Source organism: Papio anubis, chromosome 3, assembly GCF_008728515.1.
Source record: "Papio anubis isolate 15944 chromosome 3, Panubis1.0, whole genome shotgun sequence".
In the NCBI taxonomy this organism is placed as follows: Eukaryota; Metazoa; Chordata; class Mammalia; order Primates; family Cercopithecidae; genus Papio; species Papio anubis.
Window position 1 is genome coordinate 38,167,308 of NC_044978.1, and position 14,161 is coordinate 38,181,468.

Consider the following 14,161-nt stretch of genomic DNA (forward strand, 5'->3'; position numbering starts at 1 on the left):
CTAAAATGAATTTTAAAAATACTCTCAGGTCATGTCCAAGTTTGGAGGCTTTTTAGGGCAATCCAAAATGATTTTTAAGAAATCCTTTTTCAGGCTGGGTGCGGTGGCCCATGCCTGTAATCCCAGCACTTTGGGAGGCCAAGGTGGGCAGATCACTTGAGGTCAGGAGTTCGGGACCAGCCTGGCCAACATGGTGAAACCCCATGTCTACTAAAAATACCAAAAAATTAGCTGGGTGTGGTGGTGAGCACCTGTAATCCCAGCTATTCAGGAGGCTGAGGCAGGAGAATTGCTTGAACCTGGGAGGCAGAAGTTGCAGTGAGCCAAGATTGCGCCACTGCACTCCAGCTTAGGTGACAGAGTGAGGCTTTCTCTCAAAAAAAAAAAAAAAAAAAGAAAGAAATACTTTTTCAGCTGTTTGGTTTCTGCCTGCATTGGTAGAACTACTCAGAGAAGCTGTGGAACAGTGTGTGAAGTACTTAGGTCCAGGCATCAGGCTGACTGGGTTAGAATCCCAGTTTCACCACTTGGGAGCTGGGTTCCCTGGGCAAGTTTCTTAATCTTTCTTTACCTCAGTTTCCTCATCTATAAATGGAGCTAATTAAAGTACCGATCTCTTGGGGTTATTATAATTATTTAGTTGCTTTATCAGTCAGGGTTCAACCAGAGAAACAGAACCAGTAGGAGATGTATATTAAGAGATTTACTGGGGCCGGGAGCAGTGGTGCACGCCTGTAATCCAAGCACTTTGGGATGCCAAAGTGGGTGGATCACCTGAGGTCAGGAATTGGAGACCAGCCTGATAAACATGGTGAAACCCCGTCTCTACTAAATACAAAAAATTAGCCAGGTGTGGTGCCACATGCCTGTAATCCCAGCTACCTGGGAGGTTGAGGCAGGAGAGTCGCTTGAACCCGGGAGGCAGAGGTTGCGGTGAGCCAGGATTGCACCATTGCACTCCGACCTGGGCAACAAGAGCAAAACTCCATCTTTAAAAAGAAAGAGAGAGAGAAAGATTTATTGCAGGGAAATATTTATGTGATTGTTGGAGCTGATTTAAGCAAGTCAGCATTTCGTAAGGCAGGCCACCAGGAAGGGCAGGCTGGAACTCTCATCCATGGATGGATGCCGCCATCCACAGGTGAAATTTCTTTTCATTAGGGAAGCCTTAGCTCTGCTCTTCAGGCTTTTCAACTGATTAAATCAGGCCCACAGAGATTTGGTAGGATACTCTCCCATACCCTGATAAAGCCCCATCAACTGATAGACTTTCATCACACTGACATAATGTCTTTGTAGCGACATGTAAATTAATGCTTGATTAAATAATTGGAGACTGTAGCTTAGCCAAGTTGACACATAACATTGATTATCATAGTTGCTTTGGACCTCAGTTAAGCAGACTAAACCCACTTGGAAATGATTTTCAGTGTTATCTCTGCTTTTCAAGGTCGGGGCTCTTCAAGTCTCTGTAACCCAGAAGTTCTTTCTGACATATCAGTTTGATGTTTGTTAGTTTTGTCATAAGAAACTACAATTGCATTATTATTGTCCTCAAGGATTCTCAACTCAAGCCAGGGTGTGTGGTCATGATGGGATTCTGTGAAGGAACATAAGCCAGCATCTGCATAAACACCTTGATCCAGGCGCTATTTGCTCTTACACATTTGTGCCATCTCTTCGTGCTTGGATAAGCACACTGTTACACATGCCTGCTTTATATGCACTGGTAAAGTCTGGAGTTGATAGGAACTGTTCAGAGTCCCGCAGGCCTCTGACATAGTGGCAAAATATTACCTTTGGCTACCTGAAGAAAAGATAGATTTGGTCCTCTCTTTTCACTAGTGCTAATTTTTCCACACAGTGATCAACTTCCTTTTGGGAAGCTCATTGCATTTCTTTGAGCATAACCTAACCTCCTCTCATTCTGAATGTAGGATGTCGTCTTTGCCCTCTCACTCAAAGTAGATAAAGATAGACCACTCAGAAGTAAAACAGCTAATGGAAAAAGCATGATAAACTGTTAGGCTACTTCACGGTGGCCTTGGGTTTCAAAGCTTTTACCAGTCACTCAGGAAACAACCCCTGTAATTGCTCCTCTTGTAGATTCTCTAGGCCTGCAGTGTTTAGTTTTTTTCCATAGGTTTGAACGATAAGATGGTGATGCACTACTACTAAATTGTATCTCATGCAGTAGTGGTGGTTGCACTGCATCCCTGAGAACTGCCTCCCAAGCCTCCAATCTCAGCTGAAGGAAAGGCACCTGTGGCCAGGTTTCCACATGGTCCTACCCCATTTGGCCATAGTTGATAGAACTCTATCCTATAGGGTGTGCTAATCAAGTTTTTTCTCTTGAAAGTTCAAACTAAAAGACACAGAGCTGACAGCCATGGTTTCTGGAGCTTTAAAATTATTTAGATTTGGGGTTGGTAGGATATGCATGCTGATGAACACCGGCCAGGTATGCCAGTGAATGAACAGGGAGTCCAAGTGAAGAAGACTGCGAAAACTGAAGCAGAGATGATGTGGTCCCAGAGAGGAAGTGAGGAAGAATGAGAGCGTGCACGAGAAGCTGCCTTGTTTCCCAGCACTGCCCAAAGTTTAGCTGCACTTCCTGTTCATACTCATTCCCAGGATACCTTTGTGTGCTCATAATAAAAACCCCTTTAATTTAATTCAAGTTTAAAGGGGTTTCGGTTGTTTTAACCTCACAAGACAATGCAATACCATTAGAAGAAATAATGATAAAATTACTGTAATTGAAAGTCACATACCTAACATACTCACTAAAACATACCTAAAACATAACATAGTTTTAGGACTACTGAAACTATAGCTTTGATTCTAGAATTTATTTCCATATAGATTAGGATACCATGAATATATTGAGAAAATAGAGTAGGGTGGTACTTTACAGTATTTATGGAGAAACAAAAAAACCATGCCATATAATATGTTGTGTGAAGAGGGAAGTGTATTGCTTGTCTTATGAACACTGACATCATATCTATGCCAGTGAGCAATAGAAGACTTTATTGTTTTGTCTTTTTTCATCAACAAAAGGCAAAACACACACACAGACACACACACACACACAAAACCCTTCTTTAATGTAGGATTTTCTAAAACAACACAAAATACAGCCAGACCTGTAAATATCCAATCATTTATTTGTATATACTCCCTGACATGTTATATTTTATGAATAAATCCCAGGAGTGATAAAAGTTTTAAATCATTTTCTGATACTATTTAAGATTCTGTCCCCTTTCCTCCACCATTGCCTCTGATTTAAATCTTCCAGCCATGGTATGTTCAGTGAAAGAAGACAGTACTTAAGATTCTTTGGTAATTAAATCACAATTCTCACTTAATGTGTTGTGTGTGTGTGTGTGTGTGTGTTTCCTCTCAGCATTCAACTGTATGTGAACTTTTTGTGAGATAGTGAAGCACAGTGGCAAAGAACTCTGGCCCTGCCTGGAGCCAGACTGTCCAAGTCCCAATCCTGACTTCACCATTTACCAGCTGTGAGTCCTTTGACATTTAATGTAAACTAAACTGGGATAATAACAGTACCTTCTTGTAAGGGTGGATATGTGGATTAAGTGAGTTAAGAGATGTAAAACCATTAGCATAGGTCAATTAGATTAGTTATTTCTTTATTACTATTGGAATGGATTAAATATCAAGTCCAGCTCCCTTTACTGCAGTTGGATTAAGTAATTGGTTCTTATTAAATGAATTTAAATTGGAATCTTGGAGTGTTTTAAGTTTCATATTTTAAAAATTTTAGACCTAGTGGGTAGAATAGAGATCATCCAATCCAATAATGTCATGTTACAGATAAGGAAACTGACATGTGATTTTACTCATGGAGTGAGTAAAGGCAGAGCTGAAATTGGGCTTGTCAGACCCCCAGACTCCTCACATAGTTCATGCTGTGTCTGACAACCATCACGGGGATGGTCCTACATTCTCTGTGTCTCCAAGAATTCACTGATAGCCTAAAACAAACAGATGGTTTATGTACAAAGACAGGAATGCCAGCAAACAATCAAGAAGAGTTCAAGTGTAGCAGAAGATGTGAAGACTGAAGCAGAAATTATGTGTTTTCAGAGAGAAAGTGAGGAAGAATGAGAGCTTGCATGAAAAGCTGCCGTGTTTCCCAGCACTGCACAAAGTTAAGCTGTACTTCCTGTTTGTACAAATTCCCAGGATACCTTTGTATGCTCACCTCTTCTCTCTTCTCTTTGGCCTTCGGTTTGCATAAAGAACAGACTTGGCCAGGTGGCCTCAGTAACTCATGCCTGTAATCCCAGTACTTAGGGAGGCTGAGGTGGCAGATCACCTGAAGTCAGGAGTTCGAGACCAGCCTGGCCAACATGGTGAAACCCCGTCTCTATTAAAAATGTAAAAATTAGCCAGGTGTGGTGGTGCGCACCTGTAATCCCAGCTACTTGAGAGACTGAGGCAGGAGAATCACTTGAACCCAGGAGGCACAGGTTGCAGTGAGCGGAGATCACACTACTGCACTCCAGCTTGGGTGACAAAGTGAGACTCTGTCTCAAAAAATAAAAATAAAAAAAGAACAGACTTGATCTCAGTATTTAAATAAGGCACTGCTATATTTCTTTAGATAATGATTGTTAAAAATACCACCTTTGAGTTTCCCATAGATTTGTTCTGCTTAAGCCTGAGGCAAAACCGCAACTTTAATTTATGTAAGCCTGATGTGGGAAAGATCATGATTTTAAAAATAACATCTCCATGAAACATTGATGAATCTATATTTGACATCAAACAGCAGATATACTGGAGTTTCTGTACTATGATATGTTTTGAAAGTGAGATTCACTTATATTCAAAAGATATTTATAGTGTGTGAATAGCATTTTGCTAGGCACTGAGGTAGTTTATACTAAATGTAAAGACTTGGAACCCTAAAAAATAAATCTACAGAAATTTTCGCTTCACCCTGATTTACTATATAAACCCTATTAAGGGTTAGCAGTCTTCCTGCTTCCTGATTTTTTTCTTCCTTTTACTAGTACTTCTTTGTAAAATACCAACCCAGATAGTCTATCTTTGTACGGAGCTAGCTAGTCAAAGTGGTGAGTCCTGTGAATGGGCCTACTTGACCTCACTCCTCAATTTGGACATGACTTTACCTTAAGAAAATATTTAGGTTTTGACATCATTTTTGCTAACAATACTGTCACTCAGTGTTATGCTAATTCGTGTAGGACTTTTTTCTATTACTTTCTATAAACCTCTTACAGATAAAACATGGAAAAGTAGAATTTATACCAGACTAGTTTAAAAACATATTGTGACAAATGTAACATATTAATGTAAGATGAGAATAGTAGGGAAAACAGTGTGGGGTATATGAGAACTTTCTTCACAACTATTCTGGAAATCTAAAACTAATTTACAATTAAAAGTTTATTTTAAAAAAATCCTCCCCCAAAAACATACACACAAAATTACTACGATGCAATTTAGTATTAGTATGGTGACCAGCTTTTATTCTGTTTCCCCAAATAATATAAAATAAAATGATCAAGGCTGAATTATTTCAGTAAGAGAAAGGTCATTATTCTTTAGAAAGTCCTCATTTGAAAACAAACATCTCTAACAGCAGGATAGAATTAGAAGGGAATACAAGTACAAAGTCTTGGTGTTAAAAATTTAAAACTGGGATTAAAATTATTATTTGAAACATTTTGATGCCTCAGGGTCAAAAACAAACCAAAGACAGTTCCTTGGCATACTTTTATCTAGAGCACAAATGACCGTCATAAGTTGGTGGGGCTCGCATCCCCACCTGAGGGCAGTGGTTCATCTTTGTATCTCCAGCCGTGGTCCGACACCATGAGGTTATCAGTGATCAGTGAATGTTTCCTGAACTGAGTGGAGAGGAAACATTTTCACATGAAATAAAAACAACAGAGAATCTGAGGACCTCTAGAAGTTTATTCCTTTTTGAAGCTACTTGCAAAAATAAATAAGCTAAAGAAAACCTGTCTGGTTAGGATCTGTGCATTGGTGATCTTCACACTGTTTGTCTTCTCAGGCTGCTGAAGTCATCCAGTAGCCCCGATCCCCACTGCCAAGGATTGTTCCGCGTCAGCTGACTCTTCCTGGAAAAGGGCTGGTGGCGATGACGGGGCCAGTGGCACTGACGCTGCGACTGCTCGGGGTCCTGTCATGGGAATTCCACCTGTCTTTTTCAGGCCTTTGGTGTTAGGGCTGTGGCCTGTGGGAATGAGGTGGGATTAGGAGTAAAGTTTGGAAGTGAGTCTTAGATCCTAACCCCACCACCAACAGTCATGTTTCTCTTTACTCATTTGTCTCCATCTCCTCTCCCCCTTCAACCCCCCAGCATTCTTGAAATTTTAGGCAGAATTCCAAATAGCCTCTGACATAGTTCAACTTAGACCGAAACAGTTTTATAATCTCTCCTGGGAAAATTGAAGCCCCGGTTTTAATGGTCAGAGTATTTGGAAGCAAAACGTACAACTTTATCACACTAGTTTTGGGTGTTTAGAAGGGCCCTCATGCTCTGTTACTCCATTAATAAAACATAAATACTTGATGCCTAAATAGATGGAACCTAAAGGTAGTGGAAATTACTAACGACTGTATCTTGTGTTTTGAAAGTAAGGTTGTTAAAAAGAAGTCTTTCTGTCTGCCTACGTACCTGTCCCTCCATCTATCCATTCACACCTTCATTTCGGTTGATTTCTATCATTAGGAATTTTTCCAACATGAAGGGCCATGACACAAGAGACAGTTGGCATATCTTATAGACATTCTTATGGTGACACAGATATTGGTTACAGGTGTGAGGAGGATCATCTTTAGTACAACTAAAAGTTGGAATTAGTACTGGACTGTAGTGCCACATCAATTCTAAAAATGCCAGCACTGGACTAGCTGGGAGTTTGAGGAGCAACTCTGGCTTTGGCTGCTATAGAGAAGCAGATGTTACTATTCATGTATGCATAGTCTTGCCACTAAGAATCTATTTTATTATTATTATTATTATTATTATTTTGAGATGGAGTCTTGCTCTGTCGCCTAGGCTGGAGTGCAGTGGCACTGTGAGGTGCCTCGCAGCAACCTCCGCCTCCTGGGTTCAAGCAATTCTCCTGCCTCAGCTTCCCAAGTAGCTAGGACTACAGGCGCCCACCACCACACCCCACTAATTTTTTGTATTTGTAGTAGAGATGGGGTTTCACTGTGTTAGCCAGGATGGTCTCAATCTCCTGACCTCATTATCCACCCACCTCGGCCTCCCAAAGTGCTGGGATTACAGGCATGAACCATAGCGCCCGGCCTTATTGTTATCTTTTTTTGTTTTGTTTTGAGTTGGAGTTTTGCTCTTATAGCCCAGGCTGGAGTGCAATGGGGTAGTCTCAGCTTACTGTAACCTCTGCCTCCCGGGTTCAAGCAAATCTCCTGTCTCAGCCTCCCCATTAGCTGGGATTACAGGTGGCCGCCACCATGCCTGGCCGATTTTTGTATTTTTAGTAGAGACGAGATTTCGCCATGTTGGCCCAGGCTGGTCAGGAACTCCTGACCTCAGGTGATCCTCCTGCCTCGGCCTCCCAAAGTGCTGAGATTATAGGCATGAGCCACCACGCCCGGCCTAATTTATTATTTTTTAAAGTTTAATTATACTTTACCCTCTCCTTTAATTGTATTTCATTGAAATTGGCATTCATGGTTAGTTCTATATTTGTGATACTATTTTTTAAACACTCCAGATATTCCTAGGTGGTTCCACATTTTCTAATCTGTATTAAAATGACCTGTTTAAAAAAAATTGTTTACTTCTCTGTCTTCTGTACTTAAGTGTAATCTCATTGCATAGAGGGACTCATCTTGTTTTACTTTTGTTCTCAGCACCTAGGAAAATTGCTGGAACATAGAAAACACTTGGGAAATAATATCTAAATTGATGCTTTTAAAATTCTAAATGTTTATATGGATTTAATTGGATTATTAATGCCCTGTATTTTTATTGTATGTTAGAGCATTAGGGGTAGGGGAAATACAGAGATTTGAAGTTGTGTGCAGGCTCTAATTCATTTTTGTAATTCACATCAGGATTCTGGGGGATTTTCAGCCCTATAATGGCATCTACATGTGACTTTGAACTCAGCCTGCTATTTCCAGAAAGTGATTGATTGGCTGGTGGTTTGGCTGTAATCTTCATTATTTAGAGGTCATGAATTTGACATGAACCAGTGAATTTATTTTGCTTTGTTTTTTGCTATAGCAATTTTTAAAAATAGCATACAAATTATTAAAGTAATTATAAAGCTTGAAAAATTCAGAGACACAGGTAGATGACAAATCATTCCTAATTCTCTACCTCTTAGAATCAACTATTGTTAACATCTGGGGCTTGTGCGGTGGTATGGTGATAAATGTGAGCAACTTGCTCTGTGAGTGTAATTCCAGTATGAATGTTAGTTGATATGTTTGTTTATATTAATGAGTAAGATAAATGTGAAACAAAATATGTGTCAACAAAAACCAAAACCAAAATATAAGTCAAGGTTTCTATTCATTTGTTAATTGCATTAGCAACCTCTTTTCTGTCTCAGATGATAGTTTTCAAATACTGGAAGAATGTTTCCTCAGTTTTTTTGTTCTTGTCATAATGTAACAGCGCCACATATTTTAGGTTGAACGTGCATTATTATTACTCACATTTTCTTTGTCACTTTCTTAAATTTAGACAGTCAATAAAATGATAAATTAAGCCCTAATTTGCCAGTTTTGTGGTATAAATATTACCACCATGGCCAATTTAAAGCTACCAATATGATACCGCTGGTGATGGATTGGGACGAGATGCACAGTAGCACATCATTAGCAGTAGTAAAGTTTAAGAAAATAAGTAGGAAATGATGAACCTTTAATATTAGCTTTGTTTTAATTGTAAGTGTATATAACTTAATTTTTCATAATGGTTATATTTAACAACTGGTTTGCAAAATTTCTGAAAATTCAATTGTCAGCTCACATGAGCCAGTATGAGCTGGCTCCAGCACATCACTGGGTAGATGCATTCTCACTTTTTTTGTATAAATGTAATTATACAAGTATGTGTGTGGGGTGTGTGTGTGGGGTGTGTGTGCGTGTGTGTGTGTGTGTGTGTGTGTATGTATGTATGTGTTAGTCCATTCAGGCTGCTGTAACAAAATACTATAGACCAGGTGGCTTATAAATGACAAACAAAAAAATCCAGACTTCTGGAGGCTGGGAAGTTCCAGATAAGACACCAGCAGACTCCCTCCCTGTCTAATGAGGTCTTGCAGTCTGGTTCATAGACAGTATCTTCTTACTGTTTCCTCTTGTGGCAGAAAGGGCAAGGGATCTCTCTGGGGCCTCTTTTATGAGAACATTAATCCCATTCATGAGGGCTCTACCCTTGTGACCTAATCACCTCCCAAAGGTCACATCTCCTAGTACCAAAACCTTGGGGGTTAGGATTTCAATATATGAATTTGATGGGTACACAAACATTCAGACCACAGCAAAAGAAATATATATTTTTTAAAGTAAGATTTTACAAATAATATTGGGATTATACTGTTTCATAGTTTGGGGACTTGTTTATCTACCTTGTAGACATGGATTCCGGTGTGATTTGGTCATGCATACTCTTGTGCTTTGGCACAGTCTGCACTTCAGGCCATTTCACAGTGGATGGAGCTGGTCACAAGGGGAGGCTAGATGAGAATAGCTGAATGAAATGCTTCCAGTGTGGCAGGAAAGAAGAGGGAATGAGTGGGGATGGGACAGCATATGCCCCCCTGTGCAGCAGGCCAGTTATTTCAAAGTATGCTGCCAAATGAACTTTGTCATTTCTCAGGCAGAGTCCTTACTTTGAGAATATCTGGAACCTTGCTCTGTCCACCCACAATATTGTGCCCCATCCTTTATTCTGCTGAACTCGATACCTGCCGTTCTCTACTACATTCTCTGCTGTACCTTCTTGCGTCTCTCCTGTCTGCTTCTTTAAACTGAGGCTGATAAAAGGCACATTTCCTCTCTGTGAATCTTTTTAAATATCCTGAAAAGAGAACTGCTTGTTTGGGGACAGATGTACTCAGACTCAGTGTCTATAGTCCTAATGAACAGTCAGTCAGTCATTCCCCTTAAATGATGGTCTCCTCAGATACATCATATATTAATAATATCCTAAAACATACTTATTTGTGAGCTCCCAAATCTAGAAGTTTACTGTATCTTTTGGGTAATTTCATGTAACTATTGGTATTTATAATTTTAAATCACTTTAATGTCCTTGGGCTACCAAATATGTTCTTGGTATCTAATGGGAAAGTTCTCCAGTGACTTTGCAAAAAAAAAAAAAAAAGAGATACTAGCTAGTGGGAAGGCTGCTAGCCCTGCTTGTGTCATGGAGAAATTGTTGAATATTTAGAGTAAAGGTTTTGTGCCTACCCACTGCTGAAGTTTCTGTTGCAATTTCTAGAGGAGAACAAATCTTTGATTGTTAAGAATGAATTCAGCTGTTTCCACGTTGCGTTTATATTCTTGGTTAAAGCCTTCAGCTTTATAACAGTAACTCCTTAAGAGCTGCCTATTTTTGAAAGACTCAATTAAATGAATGTTTAAAATGTGTTTGTTTTTATTGGTAATTAAATAATTTATGCATTTTTATGAATTTAAGTTTTGCTGTTATGTATATATTTGTTGCTTCATTATTTTCTCAACCATTGATTGAACGTATTTTATTTTGGCTTAGACATCACTAGATATTTGGTGAAAAGCTAGAAATGTAATGATGTACGAGCCTCTAAAAGGTCAAAGGAAGGCTTAGCTAACCTAAAACCTTTGATCAAGTGATACAAACTAAGAAATGGGTGACTAGGGCATTCACATTTGAAATATATATATATATAAAATATATATAAAGATAAATATATATATAATATATAACGATAAATATATAATATATAAAGAAATATGTTATATATATTTATATATAATATATAAAGAAATATATTTATATAATATATAAAGAAATATATTTATATAATATATAAAGAATTATATATATTTATATATAATATATAAATATATTTATAATATATAAATATATATTTATATAATATATAGAGAAATATATATATATTTATATATATATATTTTGAGACAGAGTCTTGTTCTGTCACCCAGGCTGAGTACAGTGGTATGATCTCAGCTCACTGTTACCTCCACCTCTTGGGTTCAAGTGATTCTTCTGCCTCAGCCTCCCAAGTAGCTGGGACTACAGGCATGTGCCACCAGGCCTGGCTCATTTTTTGTATCTTTAGTAGAGATGGGGTTTCACCTTGTTAGCCAGGATGGTCTCAATCTGCTAACCTCATGATCCACCCACCTCGGCCTCCCAAAGTGCTGGGATTACAGGCATGAGCCACCGCACCTGGCCTGAAAGATATATTTTTTAAAGTTATGTGATGTGGAAAAAATCTTACAGTGTCACAACAATTTAAATAATTTATGCATTTTTATTAATAACATTTAAATTTTGCTTTTTAAAAAAGTATCTGCCTCACTATTTCACATAAAGCCTTGGCTTCAAACTGACCTAATTTCTAAGTTTTTAGAAGTGTCAATTAATGTTTTGATCATTTTCAGATGCTTAAAATATGTATTTGTTTTTACATTTTAAAATGACCACTATTATCCCTTACAGTAGTTTTATTTTAATCTTGTAAAGAATGGAGAGAAACAAAATCGTGGTTCTCACCTTTTTTTGTTCCCTTCTGCCTTCTAAACACACTGATTTTTCATATGTTTTAGAATTAATAGTAGGGTTTTATTTTTCACAGAATATTGCACTGGTTAATTGAGATGAATATGCTCTCATTTGAAAATATCACATGTTAAGGTTAAGACATCTTCCCAAATAGTCACATGCATGCACGCACCCCTTTGTTTGTAACATTTGTTGCTAACCTAGTTCCAAATATTAGCTGCTTCTGGAACATTTGAATTTTCCTGCTGATTTTGATTGCCACATCATCAGTAGATATTAGACACCCAGACCATGCAACTCTCCCTTCTGACGAATTCAAAGTAAATTAGAAGTCTGGGCGTGGTGAATTGTGCTGCTATAAACATGCATGTGCAGGTATCTTTTTGGTATAATGACTTATTTTACCCTAAGGTGCCCAGCACAATGCCCAGAATAGCATAGGCGTTAGATTTCTTGGTTGAAAATTAAGGTTAACTCTTTTTTTTTTTTTTTTTTTTTTGAGATCGTCTCACTCTGTCACCCAGGCTGTGCAGTGCACGATACCTAGGTAGATACCCAGGAGTGGGATTGCTGGATCAAATGGTAGTTCTACTTTTAGTTCTTTAAGGAATCTCCACACTGTTTTCCATAGTGGCTATACTAGTTTACATAATCTCACTAGCAGTGTCAGCAGTCTCCCTTTCACTGCATCCATGCCAATATCTATTATTGTTTTTTGATTTTTTGATTATGGCCATTCTTGCAGAGTAAGGGAGTATCACATTGTGGTTTTGATTTGTATTTCCCTGATAATTAATGTTGTTGGGCATTTTTCATATGTTTGTTGGCCATTTGTATATCTTCCTTTGAGAATTGTCTATTCATGCCCTTAGCTGACTTTTTGATGGGATTGTTTGTTTTTTACTTACTGACTTGTTTGAGTTCCTTGTAAATTCTGGATATTAGTCCTTTGTTGGATGTATAGATGGTGAAGAGTTTCTCCCATTCTGTGGGTTGTTTACTCTGCTGATTATTTCTTTTGCTGTGCAGAAGCTTTTTAATTTAATTAAGTCCCATCAAGAAAAATAGATTTTATGTTCTGATGAGAACCAGCATATTGGAGTATTCAGTATATGTTTAATTAAAAAAAACTAATACTATAAATAGCAGATTTTTCTAGGTAGTGATAAGCTAGTATCTTTTCTCCTTCCCTTTTCGTCCCTGGACAGAGGGCTTTTACTTTGTGTTTTATGTTTTGTTTGTTTGTTTTTGAGACAGGATCTTTCTCTGCTGCCCAGGCTGGGCTGTGGTGGTGCCATCCTGGCCCACTGCAGCCTCGAATTCCCATGCTCAAGCCTTCCCCCTGCCTCAGCCTCCCAAGTAACTGGGACTACGGGTAGACACGCACCACTACATCCAGTTAATTTTTTTGTAGAGATAGGAGTCTCACTATGTTGCCCAGATTTGTTTCTTATTGTATGTGTAGATGTTAAGACTCTAAATATGGACTGTGATGTAGAAAACATCTGCCTTTGATGTTCCTTTTTTGATACGACCAAATGATTCCTGTTTAAATTTCCACCCAGCTTCCTGTGTCCTACTTTCTCTTGCCAGGCAGTGTTCCCTTGCCAGTCTCATGTCTGTGGCAGCAGCTTATACTAGGTTTTCCCCAAACGTTCTAAGAAAGTGTCCGAAGGGATGTGTCACCCCTTTGCATATGTATAGTTTTTGAAAACCAGGATGACAGGTTTGAGAAAATTCTTTTTTCTTTTTTTTTTTTTTTAAGAACTTCTCTTCACATATTTTAAAGTCATTGTTAAGTAGGGAGTAGGGTGTAACTGGATGAGTCAGTTGTTTTTCAGAAAGCTTTTCTTTACATATGATCTAAAGTATTTTATGGCACGGAATCTGGGCATGTCAAGAGGACTTCTTAAATTGCCTCAATTTTTTAAAATTTATAATTTTTTAAATTTAGGATTTATGTGCAACATCATTCCAACATGTATATGGCCTGAGAAGGAGATTATATTCTAGTAGAGGAACTAATATGTAAAAATACCTCTCTGATAAAAGATAAAAAACATATATAAATGTTCTAATTTTAAGAAAAGCAGAAATTCAAATCATAAGCTCTTTTCTTATCTACAGGCTTGTCACTAGACCATGAGCACCAATGGGCAGGGTCCATGTCCTAGTTAATCTTCATTCTTTGGTGCCCAGCACAATGCCCGGAATAGCATAGGCATTAGGTTTCTTGGTTGAAAATTAAGATTAACTCTTTTTTTCTTTTCTGTTTTTTTAAGACAGAGTCTCACTCTGTCGCCCAGGCTGGAGTGCAGTGGCACGATCTGGGCTCACTGCAACCTCCGCCTCCCA

General features: G+C 38.4%; 1 protein-coding gene across 12 annotated transcripts in view; it reads left to right on the forward strand.

The window, feature by feature from the left end:
* SH3D19 (SH3 domain containing 19) overlaps positions 1–14,161 on the forward strand; it is a 203,526-nt gene that overhangs the window by 110,715 nt on the left and 78,650 nt on the right. The window lies entirely within an intron of this gene.